This window comes from Ochotona princeps, chromosome 4, assembly GCF_030435755.1.
Source record: "Ochotona princeps isolate mOchPri1 chromosome 4, mOchPri1.hap1, whole genome shotgun sequence".
Taxonomy (NCBI): Eukaryota; Metazoa; Chordata; class Mammalia; order Lagomorpha; family Ochotonidae; genus Ochotona; species Ochotona princeps.
Window position 1 is genome coordinate 56,479,064 of NC_080835.1, and position 18,901 is coordinate 56,497,964.

At 42.1% G+C, this 18,901-nt stretch overlaps 1 non-coding gene across 1 annotated transcript; it reads right to left on the reverse strand.

Annotated features, from left to right (window-relative positions):
• Nucleotides 1-11,790: 11,790 nt before the first annotated feature.
• On the reverse strand, nt 11,791-11,894 carry LOC118759597 (U6 spliceosomal RNA). The gene has a single exon (XR_004996289.2). It is a non-coding gene; the product is annotated as a U6 spliceosomal RNA (small nuclear RNA).
• Between the last annotated feature and the right edge of the window lie 7,007 nt (nt 11,895-18,901).

Sequence of the window (18,901 nt, forward strand, 5' to 3'; positions counted from 1 at the left end):
CTGGGCCCTACCTCCTCCCCCAACCCCATATCCTACTCACCTCCACAGACTTTAAGCTCCAGCCATCCTAAGAGGCGTAGAATTCAATGGCATTCGCTGATCTCCTAATATGTCTCAGGTTTATGCCCTGTGAATGCCATGCTGTCCCCTGACATCTGAAACTGCTTTGCATTTCAACCGATTCATCATCTTCTCTGAGATGGTTTCTTCGAATCTCCCGTGTTCTCAGTGCAGACAGTCTGAAGGGAGGAAGGGGAAACACAGTCTTTCTCTCACTGGACTCTGAAGGCAGGTATAAAATCTTGTTAATTCGCAGCAGACAATTCATGGCCTGAGAGATGTTATATCAGCGAATATTTGTTCCATAAATGAACTCAAAACCATAGCATCTTCATCCTAGTGTAAACCTGTGGGGACAAGAATTTGTTTTGTTTCAATTTATTCTTAGCACCTAAGACACTGCTTTAACACAGCTGTTCTTTTTTTTTTTTTTTTTTTTTAAGATTTATTCATTTTATTACAGCCAGATATACACAGAGGAGGAGAGACAGAGAGGAAGATCTTCCGTCCGATGATTCACTCCCCAAGTGAGCCGCAACGGGCCGGTGCGCGCCGATCCGATGCCGGGAACCAGGAACCTCTTCCAGGTCTCCCACGCGGGTGCAGTGTCCCAATGCATTGGGCCGTCCTCAACTGCTTTCCCAGGCCACAAGCAGGGAGCTGGATGGGAAGTGGAGCTGCCGGGATTAGAACCAGCACCCATATGGGATCCCGGGGCTTTCAAGGCGAGGACTTTAGCCGCTAGGCCACGCCACCGGGCCCTAACACAGCTGTTCTGTGGCAAAAAAATTACACATCACCAGTGAGGAGAAAGGCAAGATGTCTATAGTAAGATTTAGATCCAGACTGATCACTTAAAAGACTGGTCCAGAGCTTAAAAATAAGTGAAAGACAAAAAGCTTTATGGAAGTTGAATATAATAACCTATTTTCCAAATCTGAGTAACCTGAATCCAAAAATGTGAAATAAAAACATATCTAGCTCCAAGAGTAAATAGGACAATCTTTAACTGCTTAACATGCTGTTTTAAGGTTATTTTTTTAAATGCTGATTTTATTTCACAAAAATAAAAAACAAAACAATTTTTTGAATTTAGGTGGAACAGATCCCTGTCCGGGCACTCACAGTGCCTACGGAACTGAAGAACTGTATGCAGAAGGGGCTAGCACGTGACTTCCTGCATCTGGAAGAACCAGGACCCTTACATCACGAATGACATCACCTTATTGATCTAATTTCTAAAAGACAATGGAATTATTTCTTCTTGCCCAATACAGTGGTTTGGACCAGCAACTTCCTAGTGGGATGATGGAGGGCTTCACGGACAAAGGACCATTGTTGGTCTGCCTGCCGCAGAAGGTGGTTTACAAAGTGATCTTTCTTAGGAGTTGGCCAGGGACTGCCCGTACCCCGCGTGACAGGTGCTCTTACACAAGGACGGCAGAATTGGATTCAGTGTGGATAAATTTCCTTTTTAGACACCATCTTTCTCTGGAATTGTCCTCTCTAAAAGTCAGTAGAACGTCAGGAAGGAAAAGTGAGCTCTTGAGCTCCCCAGCGAACTGGCTGGAATTTCCTTCCCTTTTCTTCACTCATCCACCTCTTCACAGCTGCTACTCACTGCCTAGGACCTTTTATGAGAGGAGGTTTTATACCCTCGCCCCGCATGCCCTCTACTCGTCTCCCTGCTTTCTTTCAGGCTGCTGTATCACATAATCTTCACTAGCTTTTCACAAACAAAACTAGGACTCCCATTTATTTTATGCAATCCACTGCTACATCCAGCCTTGCAAACGGCATGCAGTGTATGAGTCTCTAACAGGGACAAAGAGCAGGATGGAGCCTATTTTCCATGAACCTGATTTTTGCTAATCAAGCACTTTTATTATCTGACACCGTTTCAAACTCCATTGAGAAATATGCAGTACCAGAACAAACAATATCCCTTAGTATAAAATGTAGAAATTACAGAAAATAGAGAATATTGAGGCTTTCCCACGAAAGTTAACTCAACAAATTGTGGAAAGACAGTAGGACCACACTGCAGCACTGTCAAAGTACACACTACATCTAACTTTCAACCCAACAATTCTGCTGCAGGATTCTCTTCTTTTAATTTATTTATTTTTATTTGAAAGGCAGATATACAGAGAGAAGGAGAAACAGAAAGATTTTCCATCTGCTGGTTCACTCCCCAACTAACTGCAATGGCCAAAGCTGAGCCAATCTGAAACAAGGAGCCAGGAGCTTCATTCAGGTTTCCCACATGAGTATAGGATCCCAAAAGACTTGAGTCAACCTCCACTGCTTTCCCAGGCCACAGGCAGGGAGCTGGACTGGGAATGGAGCAGCTGGGACGTGAAGCAGTGCCCATATGGGATCCTGGCACTTGAAGGTGGAGAATTAGCCTGTGCAGCAATGGCATCTGCTATATTCTGGCCCGCAGTATTTATTGAGTCACATCTACAAAGCCATATGAACTGAGAAACATCCTATATGTTGTAACATCAAAAAGTTAATTGTAGAACAACATGTGGTTTCATTTTATTGGTTAAAAACAAACTATGTATGTGGATGCGCATATCTGTATGAACAAATGTATTTCAAAAATCTAATGGAAAAATGCAATTAAAATCTGTTTATTTAAAAAAATCTCTTTTTAAAATTATATTTTTGACAATCTTTACATAGTTAATTAGGGCAAAAGGGTTCAAGGGCTATAGGAAAGTGGGTAAGACTATCATTTCCACACAATTTTTTTTCTATATCTGGGGTAAAGGGAAAGGTAAAGCGAGAAGCCCCACCCAGCCTCCCACCCACCCAACCCCAGGTTCCCGATGTGGGGCATGCTCCAAGGGTCTTGCTCTAGTGGTTTTGACAGTTCAACCGTTATGAATTGCTGCCAATCTTGCCATTCCAAGCACAAAAAAATCGCTACAGAATCCACTGGTTGACATAGTCCATCTTACAGTCTCTGTTTGCCCTGTTTTTCACTGCCTAAATTTATTTTGACACACACAAAAATACAAAACACATGTAAAACACTGTCATAGAAAATTTTTTCCACAAACTTTTTCAAGACTCTGAATGCACAGCCATTTGTTTTTCAGTAAAATGAAATTATCTTTAGTTCCACTTCCCATGAATTTTCAGAGGCATCCCTGTATTTATAGATGTAAAGAAAAATAAGTGCTTAGCAGTGGTTACTTTCTCTAAAGAAAGATGGTGTGTGGTCAGTGAAATTTCACTCATTATATCAAATACTTGGTTATTATTTAAGTTTCTTTCTTTCTTTTTTTTTTTTTTAGGATTTATTATTATTGGAAAGCCGGATATACAGAGAGGAGGAGAGACAGAGAGGAAGATCTTCCATCCGATGATTCACTCCCCAAGTGAGCCGCAATGGGCTGTTGCGCGCCAATCCGATGCCAGGAACCAGGAACCTGCTCCAGGTCTCCCGCACGGGTGCAGTGTCCCAAAGCATTGGGCCGTCCTCAACTGCTTTCCCAGGCCACAAGCAGGGAGCTGGATGGGAAGTGGAGCTGCCGGGATTAGAACCAGCGCCCATATGGGATCCCGGGGCGTTCAAGGCGAGGACTTTAGCCGCTAGGCCACGCCACCGGGCCCAAGTTTCTTTTTTAATGAAGAAAATTAGAATAAAGAAACTGGCATAAAATAATTTATAGAGCATGCATTCTGTTCTAGGCATTGGGTAGACACTTTACATGTAGATTAACTTGCATATTCCTAGTATCTCCTAAAAGAGATAGGATCTTCTCTGCTTATTGGTGGGAAAATATATTTGGGGAAGTGAAATTGCCCAACATAACATGTTAAATAAACAGCTGAGCTGGGATTCAGATGCAGGTCTGTCTTTTTTTCTCTGATATATATAGTTGGGGCCAGTGCAGTGGTATAGCAAGCTAACCCTCCGCCCTGTGGTGCCAGCAACCCATAAGAGCCCCAGTTTGTGTGTCAGCTGCTCCATTTCTGATCCAGCTCCCTGCATATGGCCTGGGAAAGCAGTGGATGATGACCCAAGTCCTTGGGATACCCACAAGGGATACCCAGAAGCTCTTGGCTTCCAGTTTTGGATCAGCTTAGCTCTGGCCACTGCTGCAGCCACTGGGGAGTGAACCAACAGATGGAAGACCTTCTCTCTGTAAAAATCTGCTTTCAAATAAAAAAAAATCCTTTAAAAATTATGCATTTATTTATTTGAAAGGCAGAGCTACAGATGGTAAGAGATCTTCTGTTTGCCAATTCACCCCCCAAATGGCCACAATGGTTGGAGCTGGGTAGGTCTGAAGCAAGGGGTCAGGAGCTTCTTTAAGGTCTTCAGAATGGGAAGACAGAGGCCCAAGTACTTGGGTCATCCTCCACTGCTTTCCAGGCACATTAGCAGGAAGCTGGATTGGAAGATGAGCAGCTAGGACTCAAACATCTGAGCCCATATGGGATGTCAGCAGCGGCAACAGATCCACGCCTTTCTGATTCAAATGCCAAGATGTTTCCAGTGGCCTGACAACGCCATTGCAACAGATGTAATTTTGGCTTGGCAGATGCATTTATTAGCACTGCAGCACTGCTGTTGAGTTTAGATTCATTCTTTTAAAAATTTATTGTGGACTGACTTCAAAATAAATAAACAAATACATATATATTTATTTATTGTGGAAATGTTCAAATGTATACAAGGGGGAAGGAATAGTATAGTGAACTTCAGGTGCCATTACTACCCAGAGTCAATACTTAAGATTCTCAGGGGTTGCTGTGGTAGCTCAATAGGTTAATCCTCTACCTGTTAGCTCTAGCATCCCATAACAGAGTTGGTTCATGTCCCAGTTGTTTCAGTTCCAATCCAACTCCCTGTTTGTGGCCTGGAAAAGCAGTAGAGAATAGCTCAAAGCCTTAGGACCCTGCACCTAAGTGAAAGACTCGAAAGAAGCTCCTACCTCCTGGCTCAGCTCTAGCCATTGCAATCATTTGAGGAGTGACCAGCAGATGGAAGATCTCTCTTTCTGTCTCCCTCTTTCTGTAAATTGGCCTTCCAAATATAAATAAATAAATAAATGAATAAATAAATAAATAAATAAAACCATTCTTAGGGACCCAGCACGGTAGCCTGGTGGCTAAGTCCTTGCCTTGTACGCACTGGGGTCCTATTTAGGTGGCATTCGTGTCCCAGCTGCTCTACTTCCTGTCCAGTTCCCTACTTTGTGGCCTGGAAGTTGTCAAAGACGGCCCAGACTCTTAGGACCCTGTGTGGGAGACCCAGAGGAAGCTCCTGGCTCCTGGTTTTGGATTAGCTAAGCTCTGGCCATTGTGGTGACTTGGGGAGTGAACCAGCGGACAGAAGATCTTTCTCTCTGTAAATCTGACTCTCCAGTATAAGTAAGTAAGTAAGTAAGTAAGTAAGTAAATAAATAAATAAATAAAATCTTTAAAGAAAAAAAAAAGATTGTTCATCACTGTTTTATCTATGGCCACACAAACTTTTTAAGAAACATTATAAGGCAAGTTTAAGACAACATGTTGTTTCACTATAAATGTTTAAATATTAAAATAACTTCAACATCATTCAATATGATAATATCATTATAATACATAACAAAGCTAATAACATTAATTACTTAATATTATCCTAATCCATGTAAAATTTCTCAACAGATAACATTTGTTTGTTCATATATATTACATGTTTCTTAAGTCTTTATCTCCTTAGAATCTACGATTTTTCCACCAGTTTTTTTTCTTTTGCTCCTTAAGTTTTTTTTATTTTTATTTTTATTTGAAAGGCAGAGTAGCACAAAGAAAAACACATCTTCTATCTGCTATTTTTCTCCCAAAAGGCTCACAAGGGTTAAGGCTGGGTCAGGCCACAGCCAGGAGCCAGGATGTCCATTCAAGCCTGCCATGTGGATGCCAGGGACTCAAGAATTTGGGCCATCACCTGCTGCCTCCTAGGGTGTACATTAGTAGGAAGCAGAGCTGGAAGCAGAGCTGCGACCTAACCAAGCACTCCAATAGAGTGTAAGCCTCTCAAGTGGATGCTTGGCCTCCTGTACCACCACTTCTCTTCCCTTCTTCTTCATATCACTTATTTATGGAAGAAATTAAGTCATATGTCTTACAGAATTTTCCACTGTCCTGACTTGATATTTTACATCCTTATGGTTTCATTTAGTATACTTCTTTATTCTTCTTTTCTTTTTCTTTCTTTAGATTTTTTAAAATTTATTTTATTGGAATGGCAGATGTACAGAGAGGAGGAGAGACAGAGAGGAAGATCTTCCGTCTTCTGATTCACTCCCCAAGTAGCTGCAATGGCCAAAGCTGAGCCAATCTGAAGCCAGGAGCCAGATGCTTCTTCCAGGTTTTCCACACGGGTGCAGAGTCCCAAGGCTTCGGGCTGTCCTCAACTGCATTCCCAAGCCACAAGCAGGGAGCTGGAAGGAAAGTGGAGCTGCCAGGATTAGAACCAAAGCCCATATGGGATCCTGGCACATTCAAGATGAGGACTTTAACCACTACACTATCGTACCGGGCCCTATTCTTCTAATTTTCAAAAATCAGTGGTTAAAAAATTGTTAAGGTCAGGTTCAATTATCCTGGTAAGAACATTTTTTAAGAGGTGTTGTGGGATTATGAGTATATCACCTTGGATGGCAATTAATATCTGCCTGGCCCACTTCTAATAGTGCTAAGTTTGTACAGTCGAATTAAGGAATTAATAGACCATTCATAGAATTTCTTATCAACCTTCCATCTACTCATTATAGCAGTTACTGATGCTTACTGCATCTACTATTATTTCTTTAGGGATTAGGTTCATTGCAAATCCCATAAGACTCAATTTTTCTTTTTTCTTTTTTTTTTTTAAGATTTATTTATTTTTTTTTTTCTGATTTGTGTGTTTTATTTTTTTTTCTTCAATAATTACATTGTATTATGTGACACAGTTACATAGATACTTGGGTTCTCCCCATCCCTCCCCAAACCCTCCCACCATGGTGGATTCCTCCACCTTGTTGCATAACCACAGCTCAAGTTCAGTTGAGATTCCCCCATTGCAAGCATATACCAAACATAGAGTCCAGCATCTTATTGTCCAGTCAAGTTCAACGGCTTCTTAGGTATACCCTCTCTGGTCTGAAGACAGAGCCAGCAGAGTATCATCCCAGTCAATTGAAAGCTCCAACATACCATCAGCAAAAATTTACATCACTATGGAATTAATTGACATAGTAATGAGTAACCAACATGTTAAAAGTAAATGCGAGTTCCCAGCCACCTTCTGTGACCACCTCACCTACACTTCAATTTTAGTTTATACACAACATATAACATTCAAAACATAACATGTTATACATAACATCATATCATCTTAAATTAAGGCAAATATGTGGTATTTAACCTTTTGGGATTGGCTCATTTCCCTTAGCATTATGGTTTCCAGTTTGGCCCATTTGGCCACAAAGAACTGCATTTTGTTTTTTTAATAGCTGAGTAGTATTCCATGGAGTAGATGAACCATAGCTTTCTTATCCAATCCTCTGTTGATGGGCATTTTGGTTGCTTCCATGTTTTTGCAATTACTGATTTTGCTGCTATGAGCATAGGAGTGCATGTTGGTTTCACATAAAACAATTGTTCTGGATATATTCCTAGGAGTGCTATTGCTGGATCATACGGTATGTTGAATTTGAGTTGTTTGAATATTCTCCATACTGATTTCCATAGAGGCTGTACCAGCCTGCAGCCCCACCAGCAGTGGAGTAGGGATCCCTTTTCCCCGCAACCTCGCCAACAAGTGTTGTTGGTGCTTTTATTCATGTGGGCCAGTCTTACTGGCGTTAGGTGGTACCTCATTGATGTTTTAATTTGGATTTCCCTTATTGCCAGGGAACTTGAACATTTTTTCATATGTTTATTTGACATTTGGGTTTGTTCCTTTGTGAAGTGTTTGCCCATTTCCCGTGCCCATTTCTTGAGTGGCTTGTTTGTTTTGACATTTTGGTTGTTTTGTAGCTCTTTGTATATTCTGGAGATCAGCCCTCTATCACCTATGTCGTGTGCGTGTGCGAAGATCTTCTCCCATTCTGTGGGTTGCCTTTTTACTTTGTTGATTGTTTCTCTAGCTGTACAGAAGCTTCTTAGTTTGATGAGGTCCCATTTGTTTATTTTGGTCTTGATTTCTACTGCATTTGGAGTCAGATATACAGAGAGGAGGAGAGACAGAGAGGAAGATCTTCCATCCGATGGTTCAGTCCCCAAGTGAGCCACCACGGCTGGTGCTGCGCCGATCCGAAGCTGGGAACCAGGAACCTCTTCCAGGTCTCCCACGCGGGTGCAGGGTCCCAAAGCATTGGGCCGTCCTTGACTGCTTTCCCAGGCCACAGGCAGGGAGCTGGATGGGAAGTGGAGCAGCCAGGATTAGAACCGGCGCCCATATGGGATCTCGGGGCGTCCAAGGCAAGGACTTAAGCCACTAGGCCATGCCACAGGGCCCAAGACTCAATTTTTCAAAACCATTCCAAGATAGTTCAGGGGAGAGGCATATAAACAAAAAATTGGTACCAGTATGTGGCATAGCAGATAAAGCTATAGTGCTGGCATCACATATGAACACTGGTTCAAATCCCAGCTGCTCCACTATCAATCCAGCTCCCTGCTAACGTGCCTGGAAAAGCAGTAGGGGTGGCCCAGGTACTTGGGCTACAGCACTCAAGTGGGAGCCAATCCAAATAAGCCACCCGAAATAAACTCTTGGCTCCGGACTTCAGACTGGCTCAGCTCTGGCATTGCAGCCATCTGGAGAATGAACCAGTGAATGGAAGATCGTTCTGTGTTTCTACTTCTCTCCCTGTAATCCTGCTTTTCAAATAAATATTTTTTACAAACTTTTTTTTAATAAATGTCATCTTATTTCTATAAATAACTGGGTTTTAACTTGTTTGTTGTGTCAGTACTCTGTAAATTTTAAGCCCCATGTGGGATCATTTCACTACTTAAATTGATATTTTTACTAATATGTTATTTGTAATTTGTATCCATGCTTCCATTCCTAAACAATCCATAAGAAGGAAGAAATGGAGGATAAAAAAGATATTGCAAGTAGTTCTGATAAATGTCATAGTAAGTCATTTTAAACAACTCTGAGTCTTTTTAATTTCATGAACTTTTAAATTAGAAAAGGGTGTTACTTGGAGTGATTCTAATTCTGTTCTTATTCTGACCACATTCTTCATAGCTTGTTTCTGGGGCCAGCTTCTAAAGCAGAGGGAAGGCTTGGGCCCCGTCCTCCAGAGCTCACAGTCAACTAACTGAGGTAACAGGGAGATGTGCAGAAAGTCTTGGCAGATAGGAGCAGGGCATCACGTGGTGCACAACTAGGAAGAGCTTCTGGGGGCGGGAGATGTTTAACTGAGTTTTTAAAGATGAGCAGAAAGTCACTAAGAGGAAGGCATTCCAAGAAAATCCATACAAAGGCAGAGGCGGGGGAAAGGCCCTTTCAGCACATCCCGCGCACGGTGTTGCATGGCCTGAGAGTAAAGTTAACGGCAACAACAGGGCCTGGGCACGCAGCCTTGAGCAGGCTGAAGAATTAGCATATCGGTGAGGGACTTGGCACAGAAGAGTGACAGAGTCTCACTTATCTTATTTTCTTTCTCCTTGGTACATTTTTTTCCTATTGAGGTGAAATTCATATAGCATAAAATCAACCATTTAAAAGTGTGCGATTCAGTTGCATTTAGTGCAGGCACATTGTTATAAACCACCACCTCTTACGTTTCAAGACATTTTCATCAGTCCAAAGGAAACCACCCACCCACTGAGCAGTTACAACCTGTTTGCCTCTCTTCCTAACCTCTCCCAACCATCAGAAAGCTCTGTGTGTGCGTTTTCTAGTCTCTCGGTACAGTGCTCTTACTACTCAGCCATTTAAAAATAAATAAATAAATTTCACCATCTGCAAAAAAATGGTCCCAACTAGAGATCTTATACTCAGTGAAATAAGCAGATCCCAAAAGGACAAATATCATATGCTCTCTATGATATAAGCAATCTGCATGCAAAATACAAGATTAATAAATATATAGGTAAACATGCATATACATATATTTATCTAGAGGGACTGTGCAATAGAGACCAGCATGCTGAGGAGTGAAGATATGCTGCAGTATGCATCTCCAATCTGAAATAAAAGGAGGACACCCAATGAAACTGTTAAACGTATCTTGACAAAAGGAGGCTGGACTTTCTACCATTGTCTGTACCCACAATGTCATGATACACTTAATAGCAGGATGCTGGGCTTGTGATTGGTGCTGAAGACTATACTATTGTAATAATATGGGGGAAATTGGGCGGGGGGAGAAGGGGAATGTTGAGGGTGGAAAGGGAAATCCGTGAGCCTATAGAATTGTACCATGAAAAAGAAAAACAGAGAGAAAGAGAAAGGGACACATGTATAAAAATATACAATATAATACTACTCGGTCATGAAAAGAATAAAGTCATTTGCAATAACATGAATTGAACTCTAAATCGTTATGTTAAGGGAAATAAGCCAAGCTCAAAAGGACAAATATCACACAATTTCACTCAAGCATAGAGTCTCAAAACGTGATCTCATACAAATTGAACAGCAATGGTAGGACTGGTGCTGTGGCATAGTGGGTTGAGCTTCCACCATCATCCCATATGAGCATCTGTGTCCCAGATGCTTTATTTCCAATCCAGCTCCCTGCTCATGTGTCTGGTAAAACAGAAGATGTCTCAAGTGCTTGAGCCCTGCACATTCAAGAAGCTCCTGGAACAACCCTGGCTATTGTACCCACTTACAAGTGAAGCAGAAGATAAAATATCTTCTTCTCTTTTTCTTTTTATCTCTTCTTTTTCCTCTGCAACTTTCTCTTTTTTTTAAGATTTATTTACTTTTATTACAAAATCAGATATACAGAGAGGAGAGACAGAGAGGAAGATCTTCTGTCCAATGATTCACTCCTCAAGTGACCGCAACGGCTGGTGCATGCCGATCTGAAGCCGGGAACCAGGAACCTCTTCCAGGTCTCCCACGTGGGTGCAGGGTCCCAAAGCATTGGGCCGTCCTCAACTGCTTTCCCAGGCCACAAGCAGGGAGCTGGATGGGAAGTGGAGCTGCCGGGATTAGAATCAGCGCCCATATGGGATCCCGGTGCGTTCAAGGAGAGGACTTTAGCCGCTAGGCCACCACGCAGGGCCCAACTTTGACTTTCAAAATAAATAAATATAGGGATGGGGGCCTGGAATAGTAGCCAAGTGGCTAAAGTCCTCACCTTCCATATGCTGAGATCCCATATGGGCGCCAGTTCATGTCCCAGTTATTCCAGGTTCCCTTCCAACTCCCTACTTTTGGCCTGGGAAAGTGGTCAAGGATGGCCCAAAGCCTTGGGACCCTGCACCTGCATGGGAGACCCAGAACAAGTTGTTGGATCCTGGCTTCATATTGGCTCAGTGCTAGCTGTTGTGGCCACTTGGGGGATAAACCAGCAGACAGAAGATCTTTCTTTCTGTCTCTCCTTCTCTGTATAAATTTGATTTTCCAATAAAAATAAATAAATCTTTTTAAAAAAGTAATCGTGATTACTAGAGGCTGGGGAAGGGAGTGGGGGAGAAAGGAATGAAGATTAACAGATACTAGGCTATAGCTAGTAGCAGTACGAAGTTCTGGGGTTCTATTACATGATAGGATGGGTATGGATAATGCAATGGGTGTGTCAACTTGCACAGGGACCACACCAATCTTCTCTGTATTGGTCCAACTTTAGGATATGTGCTGCCAAAGAGACCATACAGTTAAGACTTTCTTGGGGCTGGAACTGAGCAGACTAACCCAATACCTCCCATGAGGGGCCTGGTTTGAGTCCTGGCTGCTCCACTTCTGATTCAGTTCCTTGCTGATGTGCCTGGGAAAGCAGCAGAGGATAGTTCAAGTGCTTGAGCCCCTGCACTCACAAGGGAGACACAGAAGAAGCCTCTGGCTCCTGCCTCCAATTTCTTACTCATGCACACACTGAGAGACAAAAGGTGATGACTCAAGTAATTGGCCTCCTGCCACACTTAAAGGAGACCTGGCCTACATTCCCAGTTCCTAGTTCCAGTACCAGATCAGTCACAGCTGTTGTATTTGGGGAGAGAAGCAGTGAATGGGACCTTCTTTGTCTACCTGTCTCTCTGCCTCTTAAATACTTAGAAAATAAGTTAAACAAATTATGCAAGCAATATGCAAGAATACATAAATCCATTATCTCAAAATCAAAATGCAGACAAACAAAAAGAGTAAAATATTGCTTTAATTTCAGCATGAATAAATTTTGCAAGCTATATTTTTATTAAGATCTTCATCTGTTTATCTTTTAAAGAGTTGGAGATTTTTCCACCTGCTGGTTCACTCCCTAGATGGCCTCACAAGCTAGGAACTTCTCGATCCCCCATGTGAGTGGCAGGAGCTCAGCTCCTAGGACCACTATCTTTGCTTTCTCGGACCATTATCAGGGAGTTGGATTAACTGGTACCCAAACAGGATGCCGGTATTGAAGGCAGCAGTTTAACTCACTCAGCTACAACACCAGCTCCTTTATATTTTTTTAAAGACTTTTTTTTATTGGAAAGGTATCGGACCAGAAGGAAGCTCTCATTCCTTCCCTGCCTTTCAAGTAGATGAACATAAACAACTAAACATTAAAGGTTAGTGAGAAAAGCCTAACAAACTATTTGATCACAGCTTACTTTTTTAAAAGATTGTTTTATTTGAAAGGCAGAATTACAGAGGGTGAGTCAGAAGTAGAAAAAGAGATTCCATCTGCTGTTTACTCCACAAGTGGTAGCAACAGCTAGGGCTGAACCAGGAAAAAGTCAGGAGCCAGGAGCTTCCTCTGGGTCTCTGATGTGGAATCAGGGACCCGGGCACTTGGGCTATCCTCCTCTGCTTTCCCAGGTGCATTAACAGGGAGCTGGATCAGAAGTGGAGCAGCTGGGACTCAAAATGACACCCATATGGGATTCCAGCCCTGCAGGCAGCAACTTTACACGCTATGCAACAGCACTGGCCCTGATCAACTTTTCCATGACTTCAAAAAATCATCAAAATGAAGATGCAAAGATCCGAGGTGAACTAGAGTATTTATTCTTAGTCTCGATGAGATATGAAGAATTGTGACTAGACTGGTCTCCCCAAGAAACCTGAATTTATCTGAATCATAAGATGCTGGACTCTATGCATGGTACATGCTCTCAGTGAAGGAATCATGACTGGATTTGAACTACTGCAACAATGTGGAGGAATCCAACATAGGGGGAGAGAATGGGGAGTGGATGAGGGAATCCCAGGGCCTATGAAACTGTGTCATAAAATGAAATTAAATTGGGCCCGGCACAGTGGCCTAGCGGCTAAAGTCCTCCCCTTCAACACGCCGGGATCCCATATGGGCGCCGGTTCAAATCCCGGTGGCTCCACTTCCCATCCAGCTCCCTGCTTGTGGCCTGGGAAAGCAGTCAAGGACGACCCAATGCATTGGGACCCTGCACCTGCATGGGAGACCTGGAAGAGGTTCCTGGTTCCTGGCTTCGGATTGGCGCAGCACCGGCCATTGCGGTCACTTGGGGAGTGAATCATTGGACGGAAGATCTTCCTCTCTGTCTCTCCTCTCTGTATATCTGACTTTGTAATAAAAATAAATGTTTAAAAATGAAATTAAATTAAAAAAATAGTTGTGACTAGATAAAAAGAATGTGATTTAACAGAATGGGGAGGAAGCCGGCAAGGACTGTCTGTTCAGATCTTTCTTAGCCTCTCTGTGCCCCATTTTTCCCTTTCAGGTACCAGGTGGCTGAGACCTTTGTGAGATGTAGGTCTTAGGATCTGCATCAAACAAGGTGGGCCAGAGCCTGAAAACTCATCCAGGTCTCTCATGCAGGTGTTTTGAGTCAAGCACTGATATCATCATCTGTTGCCTCCCAGGAGAGAGCTGGATTGGAAGCAGAGTAGTCAGGACACAAACCAGCACCCATATGGGATCCTAACACTTGAAAGAGGAGGATTAGCCAGTTGAGTCACTGGACCAGGCCCATGTCTTTTAACATACTTAATGATGAATTTTGCTACATAAAAATTTTACATTGGGCCTGGCATGATGGCTCAGTGGCTAAATCCTCACCTTGCAAGTGCCAGAATCCCATATGGGCACTGGTTCATGTCTTGGCTGCTCTGCTTTCCATCCAGCTCCCTGTTTGTAGCCTGGGAAAGCAGTAGAGGATGGCCCAAAGATTTAGAACCCTGAACCCGCGTGGAAGACCTGGAAGAAGCTCCTGGATCCCGGCTTTGGATCAGCTTAGCTTTGGCTGTTGCAGCTACTTGGGGAGTGAACCAGAGGATGAAAGTTCTTTCTCTCTTTCCCTCTCTCTGTAAAATCTGCCTTTCTGATACATACAAATAAATCTTTTAAAATTTTACATTAAAAAAGTCTTTGAAAGGCAGAGTGACCCAGAGAAGGGGAAACACAGTAGAGATATCTTCCTCTGCTGGTTCTCTTTCCACAAGCCAGGGTTGGACGAGGCCAAAACCAGGGACCAGGAATTCCATCTATGTCATCCACATGGGTGGCCCAAATACTTGGATCATCATGACTATCTCCCAGGTGCATTGTCAGGAAGCTGGATCAGAAGTAAATTAGCCAGAACTAGAATCAGCACCCCAAATACGACATGTGGCTATCCTAAGCAGTGGCTTAACCTGTTGTACCACAATGCCTGTCCCTATATATTTTTTAGAGATTTATTTCTTTTTATTGGAAAGTCAGATCTACAGAGAGAGAGAAGAGACAAAATCTTCCATCCACTGCTTCACTTCCCAAGTGGTCACAATGGCTGGAGCTGAGCTGATCCAAAGCCAGGAGCCCAGAGCTTGTTCTGGATCTCCCACATGGGCACAGGTTCCCAAGGCTTTGGGCCATCCTAGGCTGCTTTCCTAGGCCACAAGCAGGGAGCTGGATGGAAAGCGGAGAAGCCAGGATACGAACCAGCACCCATATGTGATCCCAGCACATGTATGTATGGCAAGGACTTTAGCCATTAGGCTATTGTGCTGGGCCCCCTATATTTTTATACAACCAGATGTATCATCTTTATATTTTCAACCTTTAGTTTCATGCTTAGGTCATTCCTACCCACTAAAGTTCTATAATATTCATTTGAATTCCATTTTACTTTAAAATTTTAATCTTCCTGGAATTATTTTTAGCATACTTCATGCATTTGGATTTAATTTTGCCTTAATGCTTAGACAGTTCATCTTAACATTCTTTCCATTAATATGAGGCACTGCTTATACTAAACTCATATATATTTTGGATATATTTCTAAACCATCTATTTTTGGGCTATAACAGTAAGTCTAATTATTGTATCTTACTGGTACCTTTCTATCTGAGAGGAAAAGACTTTTTCAGTACTGTTCTTCCTAAGAGTGTCCTTATCATTCACTATTTGTATATTTTCTAAGCAAACTTCAAAAAAACTTTTTATGTTCTAAAAGAAGTCCCAAGTATTTTTATTGAGATTTTGCTAAATGTAAATGTTTAGCTTGAGAAAAATACAATGAAAATATTAAATCATCCAATATAAACATGTATAAATGCTTCCACTTTTACTCCAATGTGTGCTCATATTTCATGTTAAAAGTTATGCAGATTTGCTTCTTTCTGCTGCCTTGATTTCTCAAGTTTGTAACAAGGGTCTTTTCCATTATTTAATTAATTACTGCCAATATGTAAGTTATTAATTTTTTATTAACTTTTGTTACTGCCAAACATTTTATTTTTTTTTTTTTTAAATGTATACTTTAATAAGCATAAAGTATATAAACAATTAGGTAAGCTTGTGGTGAAGCTGACCGAGATACATAAATTAGGAGAATATGGATGTCCATCTAAAGTTTCTATATTTCATGATTTTTACAGACTATTTATTAAAGTTGTTGCATATACAATTTTCCATGTGTCATTTTCGGAGTCCTTTATTGTAGAGGCTAGTCTTCTGTCTGGTGACAAGCAGCAGCCACGGTGATTATTCGGGACCTCCTCGCTGGATAAACTCCATTTCCTCCTGAGGTACGGGTTTCCTTCTGTATTTCTGTGTACTGCCAAACATTTTAAACTCTTATCTTAATAACTTTAAGCAATCATGTTATCATTAAATAATTTTAATTTTGTCTCTTTCTATCAAATATTTATATCTCTTGTGTTCTTTTTTTCACCTCATTACATCAATTGGCATTTCCAGAATAATATTAAATCATTTTGAGTCAAATTATTAGCATTAATGGAAATTCTTCTGGTGATTTACTGCTAAGTGTAATGCTGGTGGTTGTCTTGAGATCAAGATTCCTTAACATATTAACAAAGATTTTATTAAATCAAGTGAATACTGAGGGTTGGCACTGTGGCATAACACATTCAGCCTCTGCCTGAGACACCAGCCCGGCTACTTCATTTCTGATCTAGCTCGTTGCTAAGGCACTGAAAAAACAATGGAACATGGCCCAAGCCTGAGAGAAGGAAAGAAGTCAAGTAAAATGAGAAATGAAAGAACCAGCCTAACTAGTGTCAGTAGAGCTGGGGCTGGTGTTGGGGTACAGCCGATGACGCTGCAATCTGCAATACCAGCATTGCATATGGATGCTGGGAATCCTGGCTGTGCCACTTCCAGTTCAGCTCCCTACCAACGTTCCTGAGAAAGCAGCAGATGGCCCAAGTCCTTGAACCTCTGCACTCACATAGAAGACAGATGGAGTTCCAGGTTGCTAGCTTCAGGCCACTCCAGCAGCATCTGTTGTGGTCATTTGGGGAACCATGTGTGACAAATCTCTCTCTCTCTCTCTCTCTCTCTCTCCTTTCCTCCCTTTCTCCCTCCTTCCCTCTCGTTTACACTATTCCTCTCCCTGTGTAATTCTGACTTTTAAGTAAATTTATTTTTAAAATATATCCTAAAGAAAAATAAATAAGATACTATTATGAATAGTTATGTTAGCAAGCTAGATAACAGAAGAAATAAGTTCCTAGAGACACCAAATATACCAAGAATATGTGAAAATCTGATTATATGTATAACTAGTAGAGGCTGTATCAGTTATCAAAAATCTCCAAAGAGAAAAAAAAAATCCAGGACTACATGGCTATATGAATTCCTGGCTTCAAATTGCCCCTTCCCCAGTCATTGTGGCCATTTCGGGAGTGAACTCGCAGAAGAATCTCTATCCATGTCTCTCCTTCTCTATTTAACCCTCAAATAAAGACTTTCTAAAAAATTTCTTTCAAAAAAACCAAAGAAGATTCCAAATTCATTTTATGAAGGTAGCATTACCCCAAAACTAGAACCATACAAAGAGGAAAAAAAGAAACTACAGGTCAATATTCCTTGTGGTCACAGATGTAAAAATCCTTAAAAAAAACAGTACCAAGCCAAATCCAATAGCATATTAAAACAACTGTATACCATTAGCCCAGGGATAAGTGGGATTATCCCTGGGATGCAAGGATGGTTCAACATATGGAAATCAATTAATGGGCGAAACAGCATTAATAAAATACAGGATATCACATAATTATCTTAATACATACATAAAAAGCATTTGGCTGGGCTGTAAAGTAGTAGGCTAAGTCTCCGCCTGCAGCACTGGCATTCTGCCACACCACTTGAGTCCAGCTCCCTGGTAATGGCCTTGAAAGAAGCAGAGGATGGCTCTAGTTCTTGTGCCCCTGCACCCATGTGGGAGATTCAGATGAAGTTAGAAAGTTCCAAGCCCCAACCATTGTGGCCATTTGGGGAGTAAGTCAGTGGATGGAAGATCTTTCTCTGTGTCTCTCCTCTCTCTGTAACTCTGCCCTCTAAACTAAACTAAACTAAACTGGGCCCGGCAGCGTGGCCTAGCGGCTTAAGTCCTCGCCTTGAACACACCGGGATCCCATATGGGCTCTGGTTCTAATCCCGGCAACTCCACTTCCCATCCAGCTCCCTGCTTGTGGCCTGGGAAAGCAGCCGAGGACGGCCCAATGCATTGGGACACTGCACCTGTGTGGGAGACCTGGAAGAGGTTCCTGGTTCCTGGCTTCGGGGCTTCAGATCGGCGCAGCACCAGCCTGTTGCGGCGCACTTGGGGAGTGAATCATTGAACGGAAGATCTTCCTCTCTGTCTCTCCTCTCTGTATATCTGACTTTGTAATAAAAATAAATAAATCTTTAAACTAAACTAAACTAAACTGAAATAAAATAAATCTCAAAAAAAGCAATTGACATTCAATGCCCTTTCATCGTTAGAAAAAAAAAAAGAAAAACGAAACTCTCTACAAACTAGAAATACAAGAAAATTACTTCAATGTAAGGAAGACTATTGATGCCCGTCTCATCACTTCTACTCTACAGAGTACTAGAAGTCCTAGCCAGAGCTACTAGGCAGAGAAAGCATTGCAAGCTGGGGCTGACACTGCACAGTGATTGGGGCTGCTGCCTGGGACTCAGGCATCCTGTATCAGTGCTGGAGAGTCCTAGCTGCTTCAGTTCTCATCTAGCTCCCTGCTGATCTGTCTGGGAGGGCAGTGGAAAATAGCCTGGGTTCTTAGGCCCCTTGCCTCCACATTGTTTACCCAGAGGGGGTTCCTGGATCCTGACTTCTAGCTGACTCAGCTCTGGCTCTTGCAGCTGCCTGGGGAACAAAGCAGCACATAGGGGATCCTGTCTCTCTGGAGCTGGGCCTTTCAAATAAATAAAACAAATCTTAAGAAAAAAAGTAACATAAGCCTTCC